Below are 12,180 nucleotides of genomic sequence, written 5' to 3' on the forward strand. Positions count from 1 at the left end.
AGTCACTGAGCTAGAGATTCTGCCATGCTGAAATAGAACACAGACCCTTAGCTACTGTGCGATAGTAGCCAACACCAGGCACTGCACTATGTCCAGGGGATAAAATAGTGCAGCAGACATGGTGCCTGGCTTCAGTAGGTATTAGACATATATGGAATAAATCTAGCACTATGGTGAGTACCCCAGAAATGTTTGTTCAGTTGCAGTAAGTAAGCATAAAATACTAGGCCATCAAGTTAAACAGGTACCAAATTTTGATGAACTAAATGCCATGAACTACCATATCAGATACCATTCAAGTATCAGGAAAAGGCAGAGCTCTAATGACCACAGAAGGCAACAGTGGCTGTATTACCTCAGTACATACATAAGTTGTATGGACCTGGTGTAAAAATTTAAAGGGGCAATACATTGTATGTAAAAGCGGCTGTACCTTGCACCTGGAAATTATTGAACCTGAGGAAAGAATGATGTTCAGACAGAATAATGTTTGTCTCTAGGGAGAAAAATGAGCTAGATATGTTTTAATATTTTTTCCTCCTGTATATTTCAAGGTTTATAACTCCCAGAGAGGTGTGTCTGCATCTCTGTCTGAATGCAGGCTCATTATGTTCAGAACCAACACTGGAGCAATGTGTCCTGCAAGTGCGATTGTTTTTTCCCCCAGCAAAACCATTAGTCCACCAGGAATTGCCCATTAAACCTGTGTCTTTTTACAACCAGCTGGATCACTTCCTATTACTCAGAACAGGGTTATTTACAAATGAGACGCTGAAAGGGTAACGTTGTCTGCATCAGCCAAGGTACCTTCTGTTCTATTAAGAATATCTAAAAGTAAATAACAGAAAGGAAATACATCCTGCCAGTTAACGAGATGTGGGTTAAGGGCCAGAGGCAAAACCCAGGGCCCTTAAACTAGCCAATCATTAACTGCTAGGAAATGCCTACAGAGGGGTCACCTCTGGTGATACAGGAGAGAGAAGAGGAACCTAGGGAAATATTCACCTCTGCATGAGTGGGAAAGCTGAAGGACTCAAGACAAACAGAACCATCCAAGCAATGCTTTCCCCCAGTTTTCAGCTGAAATCAGTTCCACAGTACTACATGTTTTTCATGGAAAGAAAAATCATAGCACTCCCCTTTGCCCTCCTTGGTTTTTTGTTTCTAAAACCTTTTACTTTCACTTCCTCAATGTAATGGCATACTCTACATGTAGGATCTGATTACAGATCTGGACTAAACTTTAGGAGTTTTAATAAAAGAACTTATGATGAATGTCTACACTGTGTTATGCTTCATTTTGGTTTATAAATTGCATACAATGCTGTTTTGTTTTGACCAGGGACTAAAATGAAACCAAATCCCTATAAAATACCTAGGTTGGGCCAATCTTACAGTTCTAGTAAATTTACTCCCTAGAAACATTCACAACATGCCGTTCTTACTTGATTAAAGATTAAAACATCATTTTGGTTTGAAACAGTCCTCTGCCTGGAGCTGCTGATTTGATGTATTGCTTTTGGCTTTGGTTTCCAAAATGTCAGCAGTTGGAGACACTGAAAAAAAAAACACAGAAGGATCTGCAAGGGTTCCGGAAAAAGAAATCAGAAGTTTCCTTTTACTGCTGTGTCCCAAGTTCCTTCCTCCCAATTCCCTAACTTGGTAGTCTGATTTCTGTGATACTTCTTCCATGCTCTTTCTCCACATGTTGTTTCTGCTTTGTCTTTGCCCACCAACACACAGGGCTCCAGAGTTCTTCGAAAACCACCAGAAATAATCAACCAACACCAAACAATAAAGAGCAACGGAGATACTTCTGTATAATCAAATCAAGGATAATAAGGAGGGTTTTACATCCTTTAACCAATTTCTTAATTTTAACATGTCTCTCTGCCCAGATAACCCTGCTTTTGCTATCAACAAGGGCTATATTTGCATAATCTTTCCTGATTCGGTGCTCAATCTTTCTCAGATTGTTACAAGCCATTAGCCATTGCCCCAAACTTGCACGAAAACCTAGTATTAGCAGTGACTACCCCTTAGAAAACAGATTAGTTTCTGTCTGTTGTTAATCATCCATTTGGCTCCACCTGCTCATTAAAACACCCCTTACAGGCACATACACACTTTCAATGCAAAGAATCTGGAAATTTTCTCCATCTTTGCCACATCTGTACTTCAAGCATGTGGACCTGCCAACATGGGCAATGTTTTAACTTACTCTTGCGAGGTAATTGCTTCTGTAAAGTATTTAAATAAGGGACAGGGAATCAGTGCTGACAGAAGCCTAGGGAAGAGAGAGGGAAAAGGTAGTGACTTCGTGAGGATATCCCTTCTTAACTCAATATCAAATACATTTTACTGCTATGAAAAGTTCACTGTTATTATACAGAGAAATTCAGAGGAAATACATTAGAGATGTCACTCTGAGTGAACACCCTTCTAGTTTGGTAAATTTCATTATGGACCCTCACTCTGGTGCAGAAATTTTGGTAGAGTGGAAAGTGGGAATGTCCGTCCTTACTCCGAGTTTTAAAAACGAATAAAAGGAAGAAGAGAGAGCTACGTTTTACATGGAATTCCCTTTTGGGGAGAAGTTAACAGTATTTCTCTTCTCCATAATCTTAATACATTTCACTTCCTTATCAAATTTAGACATCTTCATCTTTCAAGTTTTTATTAACAATCATTTTCTGGCAATGTTAAGGCAAAGATAGTTATTACTATAAGTGGTCATTGAATATGTTTTTATATATGTGTCATGTTATTCTTTTAAAATATATAACACGTGTAATTTTATTTCCAACTTTTAAGTTCAATGGAACATGTGTAGAATGTGCAGGTTTGTTACATAGGTAAACGTGTGCCATGGTGGCTTGTTGCACCGATCATCCCATCACCGAGGGATTAAGCCTGGCATCCACTAGCTATTCTTCCTGATCCTCTCTGTCCTCCCATGCCCCCACCCTGATAGGCCCCAGTGTGTGTTGTTCCAACTGCCATGTGTCCATGTGTTCTCATCATTTAGCTCCCACTTACAAGTGAGAACATGCAGCATTTGGTTTGCTGTTCCTGCGTTAGTTTGCTAAGGGTAATGGCCTCCAGCTCCATCCATATCCCTGCAAAAGACATGATCTCATTCCTTTTTATGACTTCACAGTAATCCATGGTGTACATTTACCTCATTTTCTTTATCCAGTCTATCAGTGATGGGCATTCAGGTTGATTCCATGTCTTTGCTATTGTGAATAGTGCTGCAATGAACTCCTACCAATAGTGTAAAAGTGTTCCTTTTCCTCTACAACCTCGCTGGCACCTGTTATTTTTTTGACTTTTTACTAATTGCCATTTTGACTGGTGTGAGAAGGTATGTATTTATATTAACATATATTACGAAATATTGTATATGTACGTTTTATTTGAGTAAGTTGACTTTGGATACAGCTTAAATTAAGTTTTATGACACTTTAGCATCAGCTGTCAATGTTAAACATCTAAGCTTTCTACGGTAGACCATTTTAAGTGACCAGTTTATGAGAACAGGACAGATCAACCAGAATTGAGAAGAATTTGGTTTTTGTAAATTGCTTTGGGTTCTTTGGCATACTAAGTCACACTATAAGGTAATATAAACCTAATGTAGCTCAAATTCTCCAATAAGTTAAATGAGGCATGTTATTCTTCTTTATTTCTGCCCTCAAATTACCATCCCGGAGGATACTACAGTTGTTTCATGCCATGCCATCAAAAATTACATATTCAAAACATAAAGCATATCATTAGCAATTAAATGGCCCTCTGTATTTACCTGAAATTTTAATGTCAGTAATTTTTTTAGCTCCTGTGTATGTTTCTAATTGGAAAATACTAGGATATCTATTTTGCCAGTAGAAAAATGTAGTTTTATATAGTGAGTGATTATAAAAAAAAAGTAAAGTTAGTCATAGAGAGAGGATTCCCCTTTAACTGCTGTTTCCACATTCTACTCTCATTTAACTCAATTCCCATAGTAAGACAGTTTCTTATCACACCAGATGTGTCTAGTCCTTTCATAAACGAGTTGGGTTTGGTAATAGAGATATGTTTTGCATGCATCATGAAGGTAAATTTTCCAATCTGAAAATCAGATCTTTGGGACAGCCTGACATCAATTTATCAATCACTGGAACTGCTCCAGCACTGCGACAATTAGTTCATTTCTTGTCATTACACATGTCACTAACTGGTCTTCCTTCAAATCAGTACTTGTTGTCATTTACTAAGGCATGTAGAGCTTTGTCTAATGTCATGCCAAGACTTTTTTTTGTGAAATGACTCCAAAACTTTGTTGAGGAAGCTGAGGAGGAATCACACAGCCTGCTTGCCCCAAAATGTCAACCACATTTCACCCAAGTTATCCAAATTAAAAATATTTTTCTGAGTTTCAAGACCTTTCATAATCATAAGTGGGTAGTCCCATATTGTAAGAATGTCCAAAGATCATTATAATGTTTCCTGTCTCATGTTTAATCAAAAAGAAACCATAGTTAATTTGGCATGACATATCCCCTGCATGACTTTCTGTAAATTATGGCCTAGCCACAAAATTAAGCTAGACTCTTGTGGAGCCTAGTGACTTGTCAGCAAGATTGCAGTCACCTAAAAATTATGTAAGTGGGTACAGCCTCCTGGAGAAAACAACCCACAGAAATTATTAGATGTATGCAATATTTTAAGAAGAGGGAAACAGTTACAAAACAGTACATACACATGATTCTCATTTAAATATAAACATATTATAATATATAGTGACAAATGTGTATTTGTTGTGTGCATTGACAAAAAGTCGGTTTCTCTCTGTGTGGTTAGATAATGGGCCTTTTAAATTTCCTTCTTTATACTTTAGTCTTCCAATTTTTGTAAAATAGGCATTAACTATGATACATAATCAGGGTAAGTATCCTAAAAATAGAGAAATAGATGTATAAGCAACCGTAAAAATTCTAAGATTACAAAGGCTATGTCTGTAAATTCCTTGAAAAGAAAGGCTAAGTTAAAAACACACTAGGAGAGTGATACTGTATCTTCAGGATTCTGAAAATAATGTAAAGACCTGGTGAATTAGTGGCTGAAAGTGAAATATGAACTAGAGATACACAGTCGTTAAGGCAAAACAAAGAAAATGTAGAGGTTTTTTTTTTTTTTTTTTTTAAACACAGAGAGTTAACAGTGATATCTTCATCATATCTCCTCTTTGAATAATTACAAGTGATTGCAGCTTGCTGGGCCAAGTTAAATCAATTCATAATTATATCACTTAATTTTGATGAAACTAAAGGAAGCCGACCCGCTCAAAACAGACAGGTGTCTTTAAATATTCTTGCAAAGGAACTACCAATAGCAACTAAAATTAATCACTCATGCTCAAGTAAATAATAAGATCACAGAGCTGACATCTCCCCCTCCTTATCTGAGATCTCCACTGGACTACATTGCCCTCTTAGAAGGAATGACCATCGGATAAGTCGAAGTAATCAAGAAGACTATTTGGAATATGTGTGTGTATACTCACACTTGATAAGTTAATCTCATTCAACGTGTATTCTTGGCTTTAAAATAGTAATGATAGTATAAAACCATCACACTAATAAAAATATTAAAAAATGAACAGCCAGGATATAAAAACAGACCATGACAATGTTAAGGGAAAAAGTCATGTCATCGTCACTGCAGTATTTTATCAAATTACTCTATTAAATCTATGGCAACTGTTTGAAGTCTCTTTTAAGGTTCTTTCACTTCATTGTGAAAACCGAATTCCACATACCAATGAAGAAAGTCTCCTTCCTGCAACAGATAGTAGAGTGGACTGCAATAATGGGCTAAAAATAATAGAGAGATGATCTAAAACCATTTGTTTTTCAACATATACTGCTGGAAAACAGAAAATATTGCTGGAGATGAAAAGAAACAAACCACAAATCACACATTGTGGGAGATTTGTTTTTCTGGATGAAGCTATGAATTATGCTATGTTTCGGTCTATGGTATTTGCTGTATGCTGTTTCAGTAATGAAATATACGAACAACTACTTTTTTGTGAGCCACTGAGGATGGTTGTTTGGTCTGAATGTAACCATTCATAGAATATATATGCCTGTGACTGGAATGGAGATGGGAATCTGCATTCAGAGCTCAGAGATACTCCAGCTTGTGAAATGCATCCGCTGCCTCATTCTGAGGCACGTTACTGCAGCAAGTAATTGAAACCAGAAGCAAAGTGCACAAAATGCTACAAGATGCCAGCTAGATCACCTGCTGCACAACTCTGATCACCTGTAATACAATATAAATGAGGAACCTTCAAGCTGGGCAAGAGAGGGACCCTATCTTTAGGGGTTGCCCCAGCTTTGTATCACCAAAGAGGGTTTATTGTTAAACATGGAGAAATACTTAAAATATTTAATTGCATAGGGAATGAACATACGCCTCTTTTAGAGCACACAGAATCACTGGGTATTTCATTGTAAAATATTTAAAAGATGTATCAAAGAATAATTTGTGTATTTTTACTTTACAAAAGGCAAAAGTGTCAGTTTTGCCAACCTTTAATTTGACGAAAAGTAGTAATCAGCAATATATTACCCAGAATTATTTCTTGAGACAGGATCTCACTGTCACCCAGCCTGGAGTACTGCAGAGTGATCATGGCTCACTGCAGCCTCAACCTCCTGGCTCAAGCAATCCTCCTGCCTCAGCGTCCCAAGAAGCTGGGGCTACAGGCACAGGTCACCATATGTGGCTAATTTTTAAAAACTTTTTGTAGAGAGAGAGCCCTACTATGTTGCCCAGGTTGGTTTGGAGCTCCTGGGCCCAAGCAGTCCTCTTGCTTTGGCATCCCACAGTGCTGAGATTACAGGTGTAAGCCACAGCACCCAGCCCAGAAAATGTTTTTGGGACGAAAAAAAAAATAAAAAAGTTAATCTACCTAATCTGTACTTTCAAGGTAAAAATAATATTTAAACAATAAGTCACAAAGTTCTTTTATTTAAAGGAGATTCATGGTGTAAGTATTTCAAAAATTGATGTTTAAAAATGTTTCCATATTTATCGGATTTTGTTATTGAAAATGATACTAAAAGGTCTCACAGAAAATCTTATTTAAACACTTGAAAAACTCAGAAATAGGCCTCTCTAACCTGTTTTAACAGCTTCCAAATAGAATCTCAATAGAGAATGAGTATCAGTTTAAATTATTAAAATATAGCACATACTGGGTTTAACATTAGAATAAATGGACACTTGTCACTCTATTTTTAACAAATGCTTTGCAAAAATGAGGGTAAGAGATAAAAATACGTTTTATTATTTAGTAGACAAACTATTTAGATCTATGTATATTTGTAAAACATACTTTTTGTTCTTAAACAGACTTTAAGTTACTATATCATGAAGTGTTAAAAGGAGCTTTTTTTTTAGTTTGGAAAAAAATCATGTCCAACTACATTACTCTAGTTTTAACACATTTTTATGAATACAAAAGCATCTTGTAGTGATAAAAAACTAAAATTTAAAACCTAATGTTTTTCAGCTTTTTTCTGTTTTGAAATTTCTATTTCAGGTATGTTTTATGCTATTTAATTATATTAGTTCAATAGTATATATAAGTAAATAATGTATTTATATACATATAGGTGTATATATGTATTTACTTATTGAGGGTTATAAAAATTTAACTGATAAAATACGTGTTTTTTAAAAAATATAGTCCCCTGATCTAGACGATAGATGTATGTCAAAGAAGTTTTTAAAACTTTGAATGCATCAAGGGAACATTTCAAGGAAAGTTGTATTTCATATTATAAATAAACACATCTAAATCAATGTATTTGTTATGTGGATTACATCATAAGGAGATATTTTCCAAAGCAAAATATTGTTTCTCCTAATTGTGTTGTGCCTATCTGAAACAAATTGTTTCTGCTGCTGTAAAAGTTCCCGGATCCTCACTGCAGCTCATAGTCCAGCCCGAGCATTGGAAAGCAGTGCACATTTCAGAAATAGATAATTTTCCAAAATGAGACAGTGCTCTCCAGAGAGAACAAGACCTTTATTTTCTCAAGCCTTGAGGTAGTTCATGCTACTGTTTAAATACCAACACTCTATAAAAATCACAGCCATTTATCTTACAATTCAAGAATTCTCCACAGTTGCCACATAGCAGTTTTATGACAGAAAAGAAAGGGAGAAGTAAATTTCTTACTATCCCCAAATCAGATAATGGAATTCACATCCTCTTCCTTGTCCTAGTTATTTATCAGGGACTTCCTGGTAAAAACTCTGTACTTCATGTGTGCATTATATCAGAGACACAAAGCGATCAGTTAACTTGGGGTGGGAGCAAAGAGCCATAAGTATATTTTAAAGTCATAGTTAAGCATCAGTAAGCTCAACTGCATCATTTTCAAAGGATTAAAAACTCATTATGTGTATATATTTAAATAACAATGTTTATTCTCTCTGTAAGGATAAATTTTTAAAAAATAAATTAGGAAAACATTTTTTCTGTTAGTAAGTATACACTCATTGTAAAATAAAAAGTAGATATGGAGGAGTAAAGGAATAAAATAATGTGAAACAATGTGACTTCTCATATATTATGGAAGGAAGCTTAAGTAGATAGCCATTTGGGAAAACAGTTTGGCATTTTCTAATAAACTAAAAAACACACAATCCCTGTGACCCAACATTCTACTTCAAGGTATATACCCTAGGGAAACTTGCACACGGAACACTAGTAGACACGTACAACAACCTTTTTAGCAGCATCACTCACAATAGCTCCAATGTGGCAACAAACCAAATGTCCATTGAAGGAACTGTTGAATGCTCACAAATGGAATCCTGCAAAGCAATGAAAACAACTGAAGGACAGCTATGTAATACACGAATACTGTACAGCAATGAAAACAAATGAAGTACAGCTATATGGAATGCTGTGCAACAATGGAAATAAATGAACTACAACTACATGCTATAGAAAATGTTGTATAGAAATGGAAATAAATGAAAGCTACATGCTATATGGAATACATACAACATTACAAAATAAATTCCAGCCAAATCCTGTATTTATATGAAATGCAGTATTTGTTCACATAGCTCAATCTTTCAAGTATAATGTGGAGAAAACAATGCAAGTCACAGAAAACAAAATTCTGATTTATGAAGTTACAACAAAAAACAAGGCTAATATATGGGTATTAAAGCTATAAAGGGAATGATTATCTTAAGTCAGGATAATGGTTATTTGTAGATAGAAGGAAGAGAAATGTGACTAGTAAAGGACATATAAGGATAGTTTTTAAGTTTAAAATCTTAGGTATCTATAGAGTTATACGGAAAAAAATTCTTGGGTTGGCAGTCACAGCTGGTACACTAACTCCATGATGTCATCAGGGCCCAGGCTCTTTGCTTTTTCTGCTCCATTTTCCTCTGTTCTTGGCTTTTGTCTTCATAATAGCAAGATGGCTGCTATTTCATGCATCATGTCTACCATCCAGGTGCAAAATGATAAAAACATAGCAGTTGAATTTCTTTCAAGGATGCCTGGCAGGGCAGCAGCCATTTTACTTCCAAGTCAAAAAAGTCACATGCTGAAGACAATGGAGGAGGAAGAAAAAATGAGATGAGATATTTGCATCATCCTTCTTTTGGAGAAGGTGTTTGAGAAGTGGTATGAAAGGTGACCTTTACAGGGGAAAAAAAAGGCATCCTATTTTTTTATGAGAACGCCAGAACAAAAAACATATGGCAGTGATTATTTGGCTCTCAGGAAATTAGGACCAGTAATTATTTTGTAGATGATGCAAATCGGGCTAAGAAATCTTTATGGATATAAAATATCTGTAGAGGGGAAAATGTATCTAGTATGTTGACAAAAGCTAAATCCTGAAAAAATGCTAACAAAATACTAGATAATATAGGCATATATGAATTAGAGTTCTAAGACTGAGAGTGTCCACTTTGACATCCATTTCAATATTTCATCTCATAATGGTTTAGAAGTATAACATGCTTTAAAACACATGCATCCATTCTTTCTGCTCTTTCATTTCCAGCTTTCTTTCTTCATGTAACAGGTATATCTATACCTTCTTGCAACCACTGAGAGGGCTGCAAGCAGTTGAAAAGGTAAGTAAAGTCAGAGGGTGTTTGGTGTTTTTTTTTTTTTTTTTTTTTGAGACGGAGTCTCACTTTGTTGCCCAGGCTGGAGTGCAATGGTACAATCTCGCCTGGCTAATTTTTATATTTTTAGTAGAGAAGGGAAGTTTCACCATGTTGGCCAGGCTGGTGTCCAACTTCTGACCTCAGTTGATTTGCCTGCCTTTGCCTCCCAAAGTGCTGGGACTACAAGCATGAGCCACCGCACCAAGCTGATCTTACTTTTTTGCAAATAAGGATTCTTATACATTCTGGTTCTACACTTAGATTTGGAGCAAATCAGAGAAACTCAGCTTGGGTAGAGAAAACTGACAAAGAAGAAATCTGGAAACTCATGGTCCCTGGCCATAACATCATCTGAATCAAATCTTTGTTATCAGCAATCTAGTTCCTATAACACGATTTATGTCCTATGACTTCAGATATTTCATCTTCATAATAGTCTTCTAGACTTCTCCTCAACCTTACTTTAGAAGACAGTGATCTTCAGGTATACTAAAGTTCCTTCTTTGAAGGAGCAAGTGTCTTAATTCTCTTACTTTTTGTATATTCTCCCTCAGGGGGCAAAGTTTTTATATTGGATATATATAGGATCCTTTAACTCTCTGCAGTGAATATTTCAGAATTATCTGCATTCTTCAATTCCTGAAGGTTTAAAGGCATTATGATATGATAAGGCAAGCAAGAGCTGTAGATACAGAGCTACTTTTAAGTTCTAACGCTGTTATAAATTATATAATTTTCTGGAGATTCTTAATCCTCATCTGCTAAATATGAACAATAAAACCTATTTCATGGGGGTGATTATGAGGATCATATGGAAAAAAAAAAAAAAAAAAACATGTTTCATGCTTCTCAAAATTCCTTGGAGTATTTTGCATTCAGCCAAGGAAAATCATGGTGCAGCCTCCTGGAACATAAATTTTATTCTGAGATTGAAAAGTGACGGAAGTTAAAGTCAATTACAAATTGACTCATAAATAATGTAAAACATTGATTAGCTATTAAAACAAGCACATATCATAGAGTTCAAAATTTGCATGAATATCTAAGCTAAAGCAGAAATCTTCAATGAAAGTTGACTTGTTCAGCGAGTTGTCACAGATTTTGTGCTGCTCTTGCATTAGGAATAATTTGGTGAAAAATTTTAGAAGCAACGTACATATGGCCCCCATCTAGGAAATGTTCCTTTTCAGTGAATATTCCTGATGAACTTGGCGTTGCCCATCACACCAACTGTGATGCATCCACAGGGATGAGGAATAAATAAATATAATGCACCAGAGAACAAAGCAAAAACATACATGTGACAGAATCAATAACCCCTTGAACCTACTAGAATAGGGAAAAAAAGGTCATTTTGGGGGGATTAAGAACTTTTGAGAGAGTTGATAGCCTGAGGCAAAGCCAAGGGCTATTTGTGCCATGCAGTCATTAGCTTTCTGAAATAGCTACCCGTGACCTCTTTACCAAAGTAATGCGCACGCATGTTGGTAATAGCGGAGAGGCAGACAGCTTGCTAATATATTCTTAACTGGCCAACGTGGTGCTTAAGGCAAAGGAGAAATGTACACCTTTCTCTTTTCATTATCTTCACAGATACAGCAAATAATCCTAGAGTTGTCTTGCAGTTTTGGAAGCAGCTGTAGAAATCACAGTGCTTTCAAACTGAGGATTGAAATCCATTCGAAGGTAATGAAAACACTTAACTGGGTCAACCCATTTTTTAAAATTAAATAAAATAAAGTATATCAATAAAATAGAATGTCATGGAAAATACCAGAAAGTTTTGTATTTTGTAACAGTAAATACTGTTTTTTTGCTATTTTTTATTTCAGTTATCTGAACCTTTTGTTTCCATTATCTATGAACTGGTTCCAAATATGTATGTAGCAGATTGGTCCCCGTGTAAAATCATTGTTTTTATTACGGGTTGCAGTCAAACAACCTTAAAAGCCCCTGATAGGAAGTACCCCT

At 35.8% G+C, this 12,180-nt stretch overlaps 1 long non-coding RNA gene across 1 annotated transcript in view; it reads right to left on the reverse strand.

Moving 5' to 3' along the window:
* Window positions 1-663: 663 nt before the first annotated feature.
* The window catches only part of LOC110741708, a 77,254-nt gene continuing 65,737 nt past the window's right edge, over window positions 664-12,180 (reverse strand). Inside the window, exon 2 of the long non-coding RNA XR_002518427.1 lies at window positions 664-1,556. This is a non-coding gene — a long non-coding RNA (uncharacterized LOC110741708). The remainder of the gene's footprint in view (window positions 1,557-12,180) is intronic.

The sequence above is a fragment of the Papio anubis genome, chromosome 15, assembly GCF_008728515.1.
Source record: "Papio anubis isolate 15944 chromosome 15, Panubis1.0, whole genome shotgun sequence".
In the NCBI taxonomy this organism is placed as follows: Eukaryota; Metazoa; Chordata; class Mammalia; order Primates; family Cercopithecidae; genus Papio; species Papio anubis.